The following is a 16,888-nucleotide window of genomic DNA, read 5'->3' on the forward strand; positions in this document are numbered from 1 at the left end:
TCAGAATCCTTTATCGTGCAACTCAATCATGCCCTCTTTGATTCACTAACATCCCAAACTACAAATATCCTTGATTTAGCCCAATGAAACATAACATAATATAATAAACAGTGAAACGATGAGCCATAAAAACACCATGAAAATGAGTTAAAATTGTGAAATATGAGTGCATATTATATGTATATCATGTAGAAATCTCAAAGTGACATTATCATTTTAAAATACACTGGTAACCCCTCTCTGAACAAACAGGTAGTGTTCACAGCAGAATGTACTCACACAGATACATATAAATAAGGAACATAGTGCTGTAAGTATACTGGCAACGTCAATAAAAACAAACATACTTTATCATGCATCAACAACAACAAAAGAACAACACAACAACAGTGTTGAAATGATCATTTTCACAGTACCTGTCTACACCCGCATGAGAGAAACCCCATCTGAAGCACGATGGCTCTCCTCTATAGTATAACAGAACTACAATGATGCCCCCTGCTGGATAGTCTAACACTATGTGACTCAACTTGTGGTTCATTCAAAACACTGAAACTCTCAGCTACTGTTTCAGCTCCAGAACTACTTCTAATTGAATATGGTAACAGATAATATGGTAACAGATTATCTAACAGTTAATATGGTAGCAGATGTGTAATGACAAAATCTTGAATGCATGTTATCTACAATAACTGAGCATGTCAAAGTGTTACACAAAGTTACTGTGAACAGTAATGTAATGTTGCATATACAATGAGTGAGTAATATAATCTGAGCAATATTTCTTGAGAATAAAAAACGATATCTGTCATTCAGAAATGGCTTAATTCCAGACTGGCACATCATATACAAACACTAATCAACAGATGTAGAACCAAGTAAAGAGTACTGGGTTGCCAATGAAGGATGGTTCTGTCCCCGCCATTACTGCACAGTTTCACAAAGCACACACAAAATGTGTTTTGGAAACGCCTATTGCATGTCATTCACATTGATCAAAAAACTTTCCCCACCCAAGTCCTCCTTCAAACCGTACATCTAGCACTGTGGAGAGAGCAGATGAAAGATGGGAACAGATTAAAAATACTGTCAAACCAGCAGTGGAAAAGGCTTTTTAGGGATCTCCTTCTCCTTCTCTTCTCTGCTTCGTTTCAAATATATATATATATATATACAGGTTATTGTAAAACAGGTCTTCATGCAGCCAAAACTTCTCAAACACCTAAACACATTGAAAACAATCAAAGTACGGCAGAATTTTGCATTACCAAAACCACATTAATACCAAATCTGTGTCAGTCAGTCAACATCTATCCGTGACACCACCCGACTGGTGGTGACCATAGTTAAAGGTTGGTATAATCCATCTGGCATATGGATATTGCTGTGACTAAGAAACATTAGGCAACTGAGGTAATTGCAGAACAGAGCTGTAGAACAGTACACAGAAAACCAAGCCACATCTGGAGAAGTTAATAGGCCAAATAGACAGACAGGGGAGTTGTGTCTGTGACTGGGAGATGATAGAAAGGCCAGAGCAGAGACTACTCAGCTGAAACAATAGAGAACATACATGTTCCTCCGTTTACTCACATACAAGTTCCATTTGCTCACAAAAAATAGTCAGCTAGAGTATCTTTCTTGATAATTCTATAAGATGTGAGTGTAACAGATGCAGAAATATGGATGTAGTTGCTTTGCCTGCTTTGCTGCTCTGGTGATGGCAAATGTTTCTCAATTCGAGCACGATTTACATTGATTCTCGTTGGATTGTTATGTTGTCCATATGATTTGTCTCCAGGACAATAATGTATCCCTGACAGAAAGCGAGGCTGCAGGAGGTTCCAAACATGATCTTGGGATATGTGCCATTTACAGCAGGCATACACAGCTTTTACTCATGTGGGACACATACATTCTCCATGTTCCTACAGACCTTGTGGCTAGAGCACTGAAAGACATTCTGAATGGATCTAAAGACTCTGTCATGTTTGCTTTAGGACTCCAGAAAGATGTATAATCATGATGAACACCACACTATGGAGAATGCATTATAGAGATACTTGGACAAAACTGGCATGAAACCAAAGGCATGTTTTTTCTTCACTTATTGCAGTTATACATGCATGCAAAGTAAGTCAGAAGCCATTAGTACACGTGTGTTGGCTATGTTACAGTCACAACTGCTGTGCAATGGCTTAGGGGCCACAGTTACCAAGAAAGGTATTTAAACTAATATTTTTATTTATAGAATCGAGTTCATTACTTTAGGTAAATGTCACTTTTCTTGTGCAGTCCATCGGTGTACCACGGAGTTCTTGAGGAAATGTGTGTGTGTGTGTGTGTGTGTGTCTGTGTGTGTGTATGTGTTTGTGTGCGTGTGTGTGCGTGTGCGTGTGCGTGTGCGCGTGCACGTGTGTGTGTGTGTCATTATAAGTCTGCACTTCAGAGAAAAGGTAGAAATCCACCAGATGTTTTTCAGCTGGGTGGATCTGGTAGTGAAGATTTAGACAGCGTCTGTCACAAGCAAACATTTCCAATCTGTCCTGAACATTAGGCAGAGTAATCTAAAACCCCTTTCCATCACAACGTGCTGCTCCTTATGTGCTGACCACAACTTCAGTATATCCCTTCCAGAAACTAAGAAATACTTGGAACGTCTGACTGAGAGAGAGAGAGAGAGAGAGAGAGAGAGAGAGAGAGAGAGAGAGAGAGAGAGAGAGAGAGAGAGAGAGAGAGAGAGGAAAAAGCTCTCTGGCTTTTGTCAAGATGAGAAAGCCAGAGCAGAGAACCATAAAGTCTAATGAATATATTAGTGGGTGTTTTCAGCCCCTTAAAGGAGAGCTAACAGGCTAAATTAAGTTATCAGAGCACCCCACCTGGGGCTGAAGACCAGGGCTTTGAACTAGTGGTCTAGTAGTACTCATGGAGGTCACTAGAAGAACAATCATCTACTGTGTAGACATACAGTACAGGACAAGGTTTCTTACTAATACTGTTTTGATGATTATGAATGTAAAATGTTCTTAAAATGCATTTGGCACCATTTAGCTTTTTTTCTGCAAGTCACAAAACAATATTGTCAACAATTAAAGAATGTTCACCTAACATACCACCGGTCAGCTCTGTATGGTATTCATCAGTAATGTGGGAGTAACTGAAAGGGTGATTGTTAGAAAGGGACCTCGCCGGTCTGCAGGAATTTCCTTCTTGGAGTTCATGTGCCTAGTTACCACTTTGGCAAACTCATGCCCTATGAACTGACCCTGTTACATCCTCCTTCTGGGTTCAGCAGGGGAAATAAACCAATCCTCTGTGGAGCGCTACAACTAACAAGAAAACTCCTAGCCCAAATCTCTCAATACCGCTCTGTTTTCCCTCCGGACCACTTTCAGCTTAATAAACATCTTAACTGGGCAAGCGTCCCACGGGAGTTGCTGGGAAATCCCATGGGCAAGGCAACCGGAGCTCAGAGCTGACCCTTTATTGCATCCAGGTGGCTGTGTTAAAAAAACGCTGGCCAACCATAAATGTCCAATCAAATGCATGTGGCACCTCCAGGGGTGTACAGGGTCACTGCACCTGTCTGTGGAGTAAGTCTCTCCTCTCTCCTCATGGCCAGGCACGTGCACAGATAGGGCTCTACTTGTGCAGAGCACATGCCCATTTTCCCTTCTAGTCTCCAAAGTGCCCTTTTGGGTGGTGGTATAATTTCCACAAAATTTATTTTTTGTATACATTTTTTTGTCATTGCTATTTGGAACCCAATGCCCGTAAGTCACTGTGATGTCATCAAGTTCGACCACCCCATCCATTGGTTGAACCTGTTGATTTGCCCTGTATGGAGCTCATCCTTTTTACCCAGTCTGCCCTGAACAAATATTGCATATGCAACCATAACAATTTACATAAAAATACTTAAAACGCAGATGTTGACTTATGTCAATTAATAATGGTAAATGGCAAATATTAACCATGTATGCTGTCTATATTGCTTGTAGATCACATTTATCAATAAATATTGTTTTATTTAATAAAATGTGATTTTTGTAAATAAAAATAAATTATAATCAAGACATGGATGGGATAAATCATGTTTATCTTGACGAAATCTATATGAAACAAGGTTTTCATCACTATTGATGTTAATTGCTTTGAACTGAACAAATTGGAAGGACAAATCTTACATACAGTATTTATGGAAATTATAAATGAGCCCCATTGAACACAAATTAAGGCTGGTCTACACACAACATGCGGGATATAGTTTTACTGTGTGTATTGCAAATGTATTTCTTGCACTTGATGCATGTGTACTGTGTCTTCCTGTCCTTCTTGAGTCCACTCACATTGCAGCAATTCTTCTTGTTGCTACCGGCTGCAATCTAGAATGATGAAAACACTACGTTCAGGAATTTTACTAACATCTCACTCACTCACTCACTCACTCACTCACTCACTCACTCACTCACTCACTCACTCACTCACTCACTCACTCACTCACTCACTCACTCACTCACTCACTCACTCACTCACTCACTCACTCACTCACTCACTCACTCACATATCTAGTTACAGCAGGCCAAGGTAGAAGAGTCAGACACACACACATGCAACAACATCACTCACACGTACTTCTGGTATTGGAGTTGTTGGTTCTGTGGGTCGGGCAGATGGGGCACCAGCATCCTCCTCCTGAATCCGCATGATAGCAGCAGAAGCTGGGGTCCTTGGGATATCATACCTCCTGTGGATTTGAGGTCTTACCAATGCCTTGGCCAGATCCTCGAGAAAGAGCTGTCTCCTCTGGAGCTTCCCTCTGTTCCAATCTGGGTTCAACGCCATCCAGATGACAAACACGTTGTATGCCGAGATGTCCAAGATGTTGAAGAATATCACAAGTGACCAGCGTAGGGTTCTTCTTTTTGCAGCTGTAGCCAGTCACCAGCTTGTCTAAAATGTCCATCCCTCCTTCTGTGGCAATGTAATCCATTATGATTCCTGGTTTTTGATGTTCCTGGCCACAGATTCTCTCATCTCTGTGCAGCGTACTCATGAGTACCACATTTTTGCCTTTCTTTGTCATGTAGCACACTAGGGACGTGTCGGCCATGAACACGAACTTAGAGGAATTGATTGGCATGTTCTGTGTATTCAACATCTGAGATGGGAGCTCAGGCTTGTTTTTTGTACTGTTCCTACCATCGTCAGCTTCCTCTTGAGGAGCTCCTGTGAAATTTGCTTCCTATGTTATCTCTGTCATGGCCATGTGGTTATTCCTGAGGATCTTTAGTAACAGTTGATAATATAAAAAAAAGACATGTTGACTCATTAAATCGTTACGAAGCAGAGCACAGACTAAGCCATAACAGTTTGAACTTGACCCATGGTGCAATACTTGGCTGTGTCATCACACATTTCCATGGTTAGCGCAGGCAAAAGACGAGGGTACATCCTACTATTGTACACTATTCTCCCTATTATAATTATATGTACACTAATCTTTCAACATTAGCATGGGATAAATAACTGAATTTGGCAATTTTCTGAATAAATCAAACCACCATTTTCTTTCTTTCATATGTAAAGGCTCTCCAACTCTGTTTTTTTATGATTCACTTTCCTAAACCTAAATAATCTTTTTAAATTAAGTATTTTTACATCTATTAATTGGTGCTGAAACGGAGACGAATTTGCATATATTTAGATGGGTTTCTTTCATTGATCCTTAATATTCTGCTGAACCGGTCTCTCGATATTCTATTGAGTCTGTCAACAAAATTCTAAATAAAAGGCATACCATACACCACAAGAACATGTGTTGGCCAGCAAGTGCGTGGGTTTTCAGCAGCTGAATTACATGTATTTTATGCGAAGCCGTTATGCACCTTCATAAAATAAATCTGAATACCAACTACCGTATGGGATTATAATGATGACAGACCTATGTGGGTTTGTATTTTGAATTTTGTGGTGGCACATTGAGATTCGTGGTTGTAAGTACGATTCGCAAATGTGTAATTTAAATTTGCAAGCTTGTATCATGATTTGTGAAACATTTAACAACGGTTGCAAACTTGTAATTTGATATTTGAATACATTCAATAAGATTTGCCAGTATAATTTATTTTCAGAATTATTACAATCCATTTACGAATATAAATATTCTATTGTGAATCAAAATAACACTTGCAGATTTTGAATCTGTGTACACTCCGAGTTCTGTCACTGTTGTCACATTACCAAGATATTCTTAAACTTGTACCAAGTTTTGTAAATTTGTCGAAAGAGATTTGCAAATCGAAAGAGATTTGCAAGTCAAAATGTGATTTGTGCTGGAGGGAGCAAATTTTACTCTTGACCAATCAGTTCCTTCTGTCAAAACCACAACCACCTAACCACTGGCTGGATTGTTCCATCAATCAAATGTAAGGAAGTAGCTACCCAGAGATTATATATATATATATATTTTAACATTTTTTAACGTTTTTTTTTAGCAAGAGAGGATGAGGTAAAATAAACGAGAAAAAAAATCTGCTTGAAATCAATAGTCTCTTTTATTTGTGTTCATACATTTTTTTGTGTGAAAAGGCATGACAGTAGTTTGCTTATCATTTAGAATATAATGGTACATTTCAGACAAACTCCAGACCAGCTATTGCATTAGCTAGCTGGCCTCTGACATTCATCCTAGCTTCACTATCAACTGGCTAGCTTTATCAGGCAGCTTTAGATGCAAGGAAAACAAATATATTTGTTAGTTAGTTAACCATCTGATTGATGAAGTTGATTATAAATGCCATTGAAAATGCTTGGAAAAGCTAGCTAACTCCCACCATCATCATAAAGTGTAGCTAATGTTAGCTAGGTTTTTAAGAAATAAGACTTGTAACAGACTTTTGAACACTTGTCAAACTTCTTCATTCCATTGCCTGTTTATTGATTAATTGGTGACTGAAAAAGTTGGCTAGAAAAATGCCCCTCTCAATTTCACTGCAAAAATATTAGCTAGATAAAAGTAAACTGGTAAACTTGATCAAGCTTATGAATATGTAAAACTGTTTACAAAAATGATGGCACATTAAAGGTAGTTGGTGTTCTCAGTAACTTGAACCAGATCTGAAATTTGAGCAGTGAGGTTCATTTATTCCCACGTTCTGCTCTTTTCCTCCTCAGGTTGAAGCACATCCCTAACACCATACAGATCTACAGAACTTGGGAACCTCCCAGCCATCAGGAAAATAATCTTGTTCTTGGATTTTATTCACAAGGTTCGATAGAAATAGATCCACACATGTTAAATGCTATTGTGCAAACCTGTCGCTTAAACTTGTAACTTGGGAAGCTCATTCAATAATACAGACATGGGTGATTTATGTCCCAGGGGACTGAACTGTGTGCGAGTTTTTGTTAGATTTTGACCACAATTAGTTGATTGAGGTGTTAGTGAAGTGCTGGAACAAAAAACACTTGGCTATGGCTGTCATGACTTCAATTGACTAAATACAGTTACCATTTTATTGTGTTAATCTATGCAGGTTTGTCATATGATTTCCAGGAACCTGGTGAAGATGTATACAATCATAATACAAGACAGGACATTTCCCTGCATCTAGTTTGAGGCCTGCTACCAGCAAGAACATGGAGCACTCTATGTCAGTAAATCATGCATATTGTTTATATACTGTATATATAGCTAATACTCCACTCATATGCAGAGTGAGAAGCCCTACGCACCATACACTTGTCTACTCCTGGAGTAACTCCCTGTCCGAGAGATTGATTAGAGAGTTTTGGGCCATTGGGAGGTCAGGGGTGAGGTCTTAGGAGTGAGAGTGAAGTTACAGACATGAAGATACAACTTGAAACCCTCTGCCCCTTTTACTCATCCAGTTGACTGATTGGAAGGCACCCTTATAGTCCTCAATAATCAACATATACATCTTAACTCTCTTGCAAGAGCATTCAGTACCTCTATCCATCTCTCTACAGGTGCTAGAGACAGAATATTCCAAGGACCTCCAGAGCCTTCAGATCAACTACCTGCGATCTCTCCAAAGAAGTAAGCTCCACTGGTGCTAATATACTTGATGCGCTATGTAAACCTTCTTCACTATTGTTGTCTGTCTGTGTGATGACACATATCATATTATTGTCACACCCTGACCATAGAGAGCCCTTGGTTCTCTATGGTGTTTAGGTCAGAGCGTGACTAGGGGGGTGTTCTAGTTTTTCCATTTCTATGTTGGTGCTCTTAGTATGGTTCTCAATTAGAGGCAGATGATGTTCATTGTCTCTAATTGGGGATCATACTTAAGGGTTCCCTGTTCCCACCTGCTTTGTGGGATATTGTTTTTGTGTGTGTGAATGTTGCACCCCGGCTATCACGGTCGTTGTCTGTTTATTGTATTTTTTTTAATGTTTCACTTTAAATTAAAGATGTGGAACTCAACTCACGCTGCGCCTTGGTCCGTCCATTATGACGATCGTGACAATTATCCAGGGCCACTGGTTGGATTTACTGTACTCACTCCAAAACACATGTACTCTCCTCCCACTAAAAGTCTCCCAGACTTTAAAAAAAACGAACGTGTCCATCCCTCTGTTCCCAGGTGAGTCTGCCGGGCCATGGAACTCTAGAGCAGAACATCAAGAAACCTGCCACCACGTTGTCAGCTGTAAACAGTTCCCTGTGGAAGGATGCAACTATCAAGGCTTCCAATTTGGGGGATGACCATCAAATGCAATAAAGTTTTGTATAAACTACTTGTTCATTTTTTTTATAGGTTACAAAACAATTACTGTTTCTTAGCCTGTTCTCATTTTTACTAACTACTATGGTAGCTTAAACATCTGACAATATGCAGACTTTATCCATCAAGACAACACTTAGAGCTTATAATTCAAAAAGGTTAAAGTCTCATATCCAGGGTGAAGAAAATGTTTTATGTATAAAGGACATCACACAGGTGTGCCAACTGAAATACCCTGCTCAAAAAAATAAAGGGAACACTTAAACAACACAATGTAACTCCAAGTCAATCACACTTCTGTGAAATCAAACTGTCCACTTAGGAAGCAACACTGATTGACAATACATTTCACATGCTGTTGTGCAAATGGAATAGACAACAGGTGGAAATTATAGGCAATTAGCAAGACACCCCCAATAAAGGAGTGGTTCTGCAGGTGGGGACCACAGACCACTTCTCAGTTCCTATGCTTCCTGGCTGATGTTTTGGTCACTTTTGAATGCTGGCGGTGCTTTCACTCTAGTGGTAGCATGAGACGGAGTCTACAACCCACACAAGTGGCTCAGGTAGTGCAGCTAATCCAGGATGGCACATCAATGCGAGCTGTGGCAAGAAGGTTTGCTGTGTCTGTCAGCGTAGTGTCCAGAGCATGGAGGCGCTACCAGGAGACAGGCCAGTACATCAGGAGACGTGGAGGAGGCCGTAGGAGGGCAACAACCCAGCAGCAGGACCGCTACCTCCGCCTTTGTGCAAGGAGGAGCAGGAGAAGCACTGCCAGAGCCCTGCAAAATGACCTCCAGCAGGCCACAAATGTGCATGTGTCTGCTCAAACGGTCAGAAACAGACTCCATGAGGGTAGTATGAGGGCCCGACGTCCACAGGTGGGGGTTGTGCTTACAGCCCAACACCGTGCAGGACGTTTGGCATTTGCCAGAGAACACCAAGATTTGCAAATTCGCCACTGGCGCCCTGTGCTCTTCACAGATGAAAGCAGGTTCACACTGAGCACGTGACAGACGTGACAGAGTCTGGAGACGCCGTGGAGAACGTTCTGCTGCCTGCAACATCCTCCAGCATGACCGGTTTGGCGGTGGGTCAGTCATGGTGTGGGGTGGCATTTCTTTGGAGGGCCGCACAGCCCTCCATGTGCTCGCCAGAGGTAGCCTGACTGCCATTAGGTACCGAGATGAGATCCTCAGACCCCTTGTGAGACCATATGCTGGTGCGGTTGACCCTGGGTTCCTCCTAATGCAAGACAATGCTAGACCTCATGTGGCTGGAGTGTGTCAGCAGTTCCTGCAAGAGGAAGGCATTGATGCTATGGACTGGCCCGCCCGTTCCCCAGACCTGAATCCAATGGAGCACATCTGGGACATCATGTCTCGCTCCATCCACCAATGCCACGTTGCACCACAGACTGTCCAGGAGTTGGCGGATGCTTTAGTCCAGGTCTGGGAGGAGATCCCTCGGGAGACCATCCGCCACCTCATCAGGAGCATGCCCAGGCGTTATAGGGAGGTCATACAGGCACGTGGAGGCCACACACACTACTGAGCCTCATTTTGACTTGTTTTAAGGACATTACATCAAAGTTGGATCAGCCTGTAGTGTGGTTTTCCACTTTAATTTTGAGTGTGACTCCAAATCCAGACCTCCATGGGTTGATAAATTGGATTTCCATTGATTATTTTTGTGTGATTTTGTTGTCAGCACATTCAACTATGTAAAGAAAAAAGTATTTCATAAGATTATTTCTTTCATTCAGATCTAGGATGTGTTGTTTAAGTGTTCCCTTTATTTTTTTGAGCACTATATATATCCCAGACAAGACTTAAGAATAGGACAAATAGGCAGCCAAAGTAAGATTGTTTTTGCAGTAATTGGTCTTCTGATCAATCAGATGTGAACAGATCTGTTGTGATTGGTCAAAGGACCAATTAGTGGGGAAAAAAAGGTCAGAATTGGGCTGCCTGTCTAAACGCAGCCAGGGACAAGTGAATATAAGTCAGTTCTTGTATTCGCAGCAGTTTCCATGAATTTGAGTGGTTACATACAGTACATGTTAAATGGCTATGAGATAGAGATAAGAAGACTTGCTGTAATCAAAGGTAAAGAACCACTGAAGGCCCCAGTATTCAGGCAGGCAGCTTGTAGCAGATGCGTTACAGCATGCAGTGGCCTGATAGGGAGATGACAATAAATACATTATGTACGTTTCACCACCAAAGCCGTGTTAGCATTTACTGCACGTTGCTGAACGATCAAACCATTTTGTTAGTGTCATTGATATAAATGGGCAATTCAAATACAGTTCATAAGCATTGACTGTGATACCTCTAGGGTCCTTTGGTGGTCTGGCAGCATGCATGCTTTCTAGTAATCTTACTCCCTCTCCACCTGAAATGCAACAAAAACATGAACAACAATAATACTAGTCAGTCAGTAATTTGGCTAACAAGGCTAATTAAACACTCACAGCCAAATGATACCCAACCAGCCTAATAGTCTATTTGCAGTGAAATTTGGAGGGGCAACTTTTTCAGTCACCAATTAATCAATAAACAGTGGAATGAAGTAGTTTGACAAGTGTCAGTAACTCAAAACGTAAGTCAGTAACAAGCCTTTAAAATATAGCTTCAAGTATGTCTATATTGTTTTATAGAAACCTAGCTAACATTAGCTACACAGCAGTGACGATGATGGGAGTTAACTAGCTAGCCCGGTACATTTATAACCAACTTCATCAATCAGATGGTTAACTAACTAGAAAATATGTGACTGATCGGCTCAAATCGGTGTTATGTAGCAAAATTTGAAATAGTTTTTTTTACATTGGATAAAAGTAGAGACTCAGAGCTACAAAATTGTATATCATACACGGCATTTTTGAGGAACAATGGGAAAGTAATTCTGCTTTGAAAGTTGATAAACTTGTAAACTCACTTTTGAGAAAAGGGCCTTTGAATGTTTTGGCACCTACTGGAGAGTTCTCCTTTGTCTACACCCATTCAGCATTGTTCACACCCTCTTAAACTCTATGGGCTAGGTGGGACGCGGCCCACCTACTCAACAGCCAGTGTAATCCCGTGGCGCGATATTCAAATACCTCAAAAATGCAAAAACTTCAATTTTTCAAACATATGACTATTTTACACCATTTTAAAGACAAGACTCTCGTTAATCTAACCACACTGTCCGATTTCAAAAAGGCTTTACAACGAAAGCAAAACATTAGATTATGTCAGCAGAGTACCCAGCCAGAAATAATCAGACACCCATTTTTCAAGCTAGCATATAATGTCACATAAACCCAAACCACAGCTAAATGCAGCACTAACCTTTGATGATCTTCATCAGATGACAACCCTAGGACATTATGTTATACAATACATGCATGTTTTGTTCAATCAAGTTCATATTTATATCAAAAACCAGCTTTTTACATTAGCATGTGACTAGCATTCCCACCGAACACTGCCGGTGAATTTACTAAATTACTTACGATAAACGTTCACAAAAAACATAACAATTATTTTAAGAATTATAGATACAGAACTCCTCTATGCACTCGCTATGTCCGATTTTAAAATAGCTTTTCGGTGAAAGCACATTTTGCAATATTCTCAGTAGATAGCCCGGCATCACAGGGCTAGCTATTTTGACACCCAGCAAGTTTAGCATTCACCAAAGTCAGATTTACTATAAGAAAAATGTTATTACCTTTGCTGTCTTCGTCAGAATGCACTCCCAGGACTTCTACTTCAATAACAAATGTTGGTTTGGTCCCAAATAATCCATTGTTATAACCAAATAGCGGCGTTTTGTTCGTGCGTTCAAGACACTATCCGAAAGGGTAAAGAAGGGTTACGAGCATGGCGCATTTCGTGACAAAAAAATTCTAAATATTCCATTACCGTACTTCGAAGCATGTCAACCGCTGTTTAAAATCAATTTTTATGCAATTTTTCTCGTAAAAAAGCGATAATATTCCGACCGGGAAATCGTTTTTTATTACAAAGAGAGTGAAAGTAAAAGCATGCTATCCCCTCATGCACGAGCCTCAGTCTAATGGCCCTCTGATAGAGCACTTGCCAAACGCGCTAATGTGTTTCAGCCTGGGGATGGAATTACATCGTTCAGCTTTTTCCCGCCTTCTGAGAGCCCATGGGAGCCGTAGGAAGTGTCACGTCATGCCAGAGATCCCCTGTATTTGTTAGAGATGATCAAGGAGGGCAAGAAATTGTCAGACAGGCCACTTCCTGTAAGGAATCTTCTCAGGTTTTGGCCTGCCAAATGAGTTCTGTTATACTCACAGACACCATTCAAACAGTTTTTGAAACTTTAGGGTGTTTTCTATCCAAAGCCAATAATTATATGCATATTCTAGTTACTGGGCAGGAGTAGTAACTAGATTAAATCGGGTACGTTTTTTATCCGGCCGTGCAAATACTGCCCCCTAGCCCCAACAGGTTAAGCCAGCACCACCCATCTCTTTAAGGATTCACATGTGAGATCATGTGCTAAACAGTGAGTAGGGTAGTAAAGATTAAGACTAAACGTATTAGTAGCCTACAATAAAGAACAATTCCAGGTAAACAGAAAGTATCCAGATAAAAATATTTTATAAATATTAGATGACGCTGACCGAGACACATTTGTCTAACTTAATGGGTCATGTGAAAGAAATGCTATAACCCCCCAGCCACATCCAGATGTGGAAAAGTACTAACCAGCTGTGGGATGTTAACCCCTGTCACAGTGTTGTCGTTCACAACACCAGCAATCTAAGACAAAGTGTTCACTCTGGTCTTTCTGAAGCGCTGCTTGATGAGGCCGAGGCACCAGTCGGGAGCAAACTTGGTGTGGTCTGTGATCAGGAAGTGAAGGTTAAGACACAAGATGCTACACCGCAGACCAATCTGAAACTCATCTCTTGGCATGTTCAGCCCACTCATTATCTCAGCCAATCATGGCTACCGGGAAGGCTCGTAAATGAACAGCTTTATTCGTATTTACAGATGGCATAAAAGTTTGTTATTAAGGCACATGAAAGTTTACCTGTTCGAGAAGTTTACCTGTTCTGCATTTCTGCCAAACGGCTCTCCTGTGAAGTTGTGACTTTTGACATACGCCCAGTTTCCTGAATCAGGTCACATATATTTGTTTTCCCCTCACATCTAAAGCTGCCTGATAAAGCTAGCTAGTTGATAGTAAAGCTAGGATGAATGTCAGAGGCCAGCTAGCTAACGCAATAGCGGCTGTCAATGCACTGGCTGGTCTGGAGTTCGTCTGAAATGTACCATTATGTTTCACATGATGAGCAAACTACTGTCATGCCTTTTCACACACAAAATAGATGAATAAAGATAAGAGACAATTACTTTCAAGTACATTGTTTTCATTTAATTTACCTCATCCTATCTTGCTCATGTGGGGAGCTACTTCCTGAGATTTGATTGATGGAACAATCCAGCCAATGGTTCAGCAGTTGTGGTTTTGGGGAACTGATTGGTCAGGAGTAAAATGTCCTGCCCACAGAGTGCAAATCAGATTTCTACTTGCAAATCTCTTTCTACAAACGTACAAAACTTTGTACAAGCTTACAAATCTCTTTTTAAGGTGACAACAGTGACAGAACTCCGAGTATGCACAGATTTAAAATCTGCAAGTGTATTTTTTATTCACAACAGAATCATTCATACTTGTAAATGGATTTGTAATAATTCTGAAAATAAATTAAACTTGTAACTTGAAATAAATTCAAATGTCAGGTAACAAGTTTGTAACTATTGTTACATTTTTCATACATCATGATACAAGCTTGTAAAATGAAATTACACATCTACGAGTCATACTTGCAACCACGGATCTCAATCTGCCACCACAAAATTCAAAATACAAACTCAAGTAGGTCTGTCATCATTATAATCCCATACTACTGAAAAGTGCGTAGAACATTTTACATTTACATTTTAGTCATTTAGCAGACGCTCTTATCCAGAGCGACTTAGAGTAGTGAATGCACACATTTCACACATTTCATTTCATGCATTTTGCTTTTTAAAAAATATTTTAATTTATTTTGTACTGGCCCCCCGTGGGAATCGGACCCACAACCCTGGCGTTGCACACACCATGCTGGCGTTTGTCACGTCCTGACCAGCAGAGGGAGCAATTGTATTAGTTTTGGTCAGGACGTGGCAGAGATTTTGTGTTACGTGTGAGTTGGTTGTTGGACTCCCAATTGAAGGCAGGTGTGTTGAGTTGCCTTTGATTGGGAGTCCTATATAGTAGTGTGTTATTCCTTGTGGTTGTGGGTAATTGTTTCTGTTCAGTGTGTTATGCTGTCAGTACTGTTTAGCTGTCGGTTGTTTATTGTTTTGTAAGTGTATAGTGTTCCGTTTTGCATTAAAAATTATGAACACTAACTCCGCTGCACCTTGGTCCATTCCTGACGACAGACCTTACAGAATTACGCACCACAAAAGGACCAAGCAGCGGAGGAGGAAGGAGCCACAGGAGAACAGCGTGATCGACTGGACATGGGAGGACATCCTGGACGGCAAGGGATCCTACACTTGGGAGGAGATCCTGGTCGGAAGGAATCGCCTCCCATGGGAACAGGTAGTGGCACTCAGAAGAGTGGAGGCAGCAGGAGAGAAGGAGACAACGGCGACGGTATGAGGGAACACGGCTGGGAAGGAAGCCCGAGAGGCAGCCCCAATAATTTTTTGGGGGAGGGCACAGGGGCTGTTTGTCGGGGCGAGGATGGAGCCCCAGGCCAGCTCCCCACACTAGCCCTGAGGTGCGTCAGCCCAGTCTGACTCGGCCTGTTCCCGCTCCCCGCACTAGCCCTAAGGTGCGTGTCTCCAGGCTGGCACGTCCTGTACCAGCCCCACGCATCAGGCATCTAGTGCGTCAGCCCAGCCTCGCCAGTCAGGAGTCGCCAGAGCTGCCCGCCAGTCAGGAGTCGCCAGAGCTGCCCGCCAGTCAGGAGTCGCCAGAGCTGCCCGCCAGTCAGGAGTCGCCAGGGTGCCCCGCCTGTCCTCCGGTCCAGCCCGAGTGGCCCGCCTGTCCTCCGGACCAGCCCGAGTGGCCCGCCTGTCCTCCGGCCCAGCCCGAGTGGCCCGCCTGTCTTCCGGCCCAGCCAGAGTGGACCGTCTGCCCGGGTCAGCCCGAGTGGCCCGTCTGCCCAGTGCAGCCATCGGCGCCACCGAAGTGGGTGACGCCGAAGGTGGAGCGAAGTCCACATCCCGCACCTGAGCCACCTCCAGGATAGGTGGGTTGGGGAGGGAGGGTGTAGCACAGTGCCGTCATTGACGGCAGCCACCCTCCCTTCCCTCCCTTATTGTTTAGGGGGTATTGTTTATTGGTTTTGTTGGGGTATTGGGGATTTTTTGTGTTTTCTTATTTAACCTGTTGGGGGTAGGGGCAGTATTGACACGGCCGGATAAAAAACGTACCCGATTTAATCTGGTTACTACTCCTGCCCAGTAACTAGAATATGCATATAATTATTGGCTTTGGATAGAAAACACCCTAAAGTTTCTGTGAGTATAACAGAACACATATGGCAGGCAAAAACCTGAGAAGATTCCTTACAGGAAGTGCCCTCTCTGACAAGATCTTGTTCTTCTTGTCTCTGTTTATTGAAGACTGAGGATCTTTGCTGTAACGTGACACTTCCTACGGCTCCCATAGGCTCTCAGAGCCCGGGAAAAAGCTGAATGACATCGAGGCAGCCCCAGGCTGAAACACATTATCGCTTTTGGCAAGTGGCCGATCAGAGGACAATGGGCTTAGGCGCGTGCACGAGTCGACCCCGTGCTTTATTTTCTTTCGTCTTTTTACCTAAACGCAGATTCCCGGTCGGAATATTATCGCTTTTTTACGAGAAAAATGGCATAAAAATTGATTTTAACCTGTTAGGGCTAGGGGGCAGTATTTACACCGCCGGATAAAAAACGTACCCGATTTAATCTGGTTACCACTCCTACCCAGTAACTAGAATATGCATATACTTATTACATATGGATAGAAAACACCCTAAAATTTCTACAACTGTTTGAATGGTGTCTGTGAGTATAACAGAACTCATATGGCAGGCAAAAACCTGAGAGATTCCTTTACAGGAA

The 16,888-nt window shown here is 41.9% G+C and overlaps 1 long non-coding RNA gene across 1 annotated transcript; it reads left to right on the forward strand.

Annotated features, from left to right (window-relative positions):
• Positions 1 to 7,990: 7,990 nt before the first annotated feature.
• Positions 7,991 to 8,766, forward strand: LOC106579896 (uncharacterized). Its single transcript, XR_001322766.2, has 2 exons — positions 7,991 to 8,062; positions 8,613 to 8,766. It is a non-coding gene; the product is annotated as an uncharacterized lncRNA (long non-coding RNA).
• Positions 8,767 to 16,888: the final 8,122 nt, after the last annotated feature.

This window comes from Salmo salar, chromosome ssa20 (genome assembly GCF_905237065.1).
Source record: "Salmo salar chromosome ssa20, Ssal_v3.1, whole genome shotgun sequence".
Lineage (NCBI taxonomy): Eukaryota > Metazoa > Chordata > Actinopteri > Salmoniformes > Salmonidae > Salmo > Salmo salar.